Below are 1,603 nucleotides of genomic sequence, written 5' to 3' on the forward strand. Positions count from 1 at the left end.
TTTTGCAGAACCAGGGATTGAACTCAGGCCCTGGCACTTGCCAGGGAAGCACTTATTATACTGAGCTATTTCCCTGGCCACTGGATTGCTTTCTTATAGTAGTTATTGTGCTTGATGTCTGTGTGAATAGGGAGAAGTCAATTGATTATTAATTAATCAGCATAAATTAATGCATTGAAATTAATTTGGAATGTAAATTGGAAGGCACCAATGAAAATATAATTGAGAAATATTTTAATACAGCATCAGGTACTCCTGAGAGATATTTTTTGGTAATGGTCTGCTACTGATTTTATTTTTTAAAGAATACAAAATAGTGGTAGAAAAAACAAACAGCATTAGAAGTGATACAATATTTGTCTAAATAAAGTAATAGGAATTCAACAGTGGTTGTGATATTTCATGTTATCTTCAAATTAGTTATTGAGATTACCAGATCTAAACAGGCAAGATTGGTTTAAAGAGAAAACAAAACAAACAATAAGAAAAAGTTATGATAAATTCAAAAGAAAGAAAAAGAAAATAAGAATAAAAAGAAAAAAAATCTTTAACAGCTCCTTCAAAAGTCCAACAGCAATTGTCTGTACAATTATCCAGAACATTCTGCATATATACATAAATATATCTTTTTCCCTTTTTTCTTTTTAAAGAATACAAAATAGTGATAAAAAAAAAGCATTAGAAACAATACAAGATTTCACTAAGCAAAATAATAGGAATTCAACGATGGTTGCTGTATTACATGATGCTATCTTCAAATTAGTTGTTCAGATTACCAGATATAAATGTGTAAGATTCGCTTAGAGAAAAAAACAAAAGCAAAAGAAAACAATGACAAAAAAGTTATAAGAAATTAAAAAGAGGAAAACATCAGAGTAAAAAGTTTTTTAAGTATTAACTCCTCCTTTCAAAAGACCAGCAGAAATCAAAAAAGTTATCCAAACCATTCTGCATATATACCAAAATACCTTTTTCTCTTCTTTCTTTTGTTATTTTTCTCATCCCAGTTTTTCCCTCTCATTGAAGAATTTCTTTCCCTTTCACAGTATCTGTTGCACCTTTTAGATCTTCCTTATTCTTTCAGAGTCTCACGTTAGTGAGATAATACAATGTTTGCACATGTGAATCTGATTTATTTGACTTACCAATATAGTCTCTAGATGCATCTATTTATCTATAAAAGCCTTAAATTTATCATTTTTAAAGCTGAATAATACTCCATTGTATAAAAATATCATAGCTTTTTTATCCATTTCTCAGTTAATGGGCATTGGGTTGTTTCTATGATTTAGCTATGGCAAATTGTTCTGCTATAAACATGGGCACACATGTAACACTGTGGTATGATGATTCCAGTTCTTCTGGAAAAATATCTAGAATGGGAATAGCTGACTTGAATAGGACCTCTAATCCTAGGTTTTTGAGGAATCTCCATACTGATTTCCATAATGGTTGTACCAGCCTGCACTCCCACCAACAGTGAAGGGTTCTTTTTTCCCCACAGCATCTCCAACATTTGTTATTGGTTGACTTCTTGGTGATAGCCACTGTTTCTGGCATAATATGGTATCTTAGTGTTGTTTAATTTGCATCTCTTGAATGA

This window comes from Octodon degus, unplaced genomic scaffold, assembly GCF_000260255.1.
Source record: "Octodon degus isolate 3935 unplaced genomic scaffold, OctDeg1.0 scaffold00111, whole genome shotgun sequence".
Taxonomy (NCBI): Eukaryota; Metazoa; Chordata; class Mammalia; order Rodentia; family Octodontidae; genus Octodon; species Octodon degus.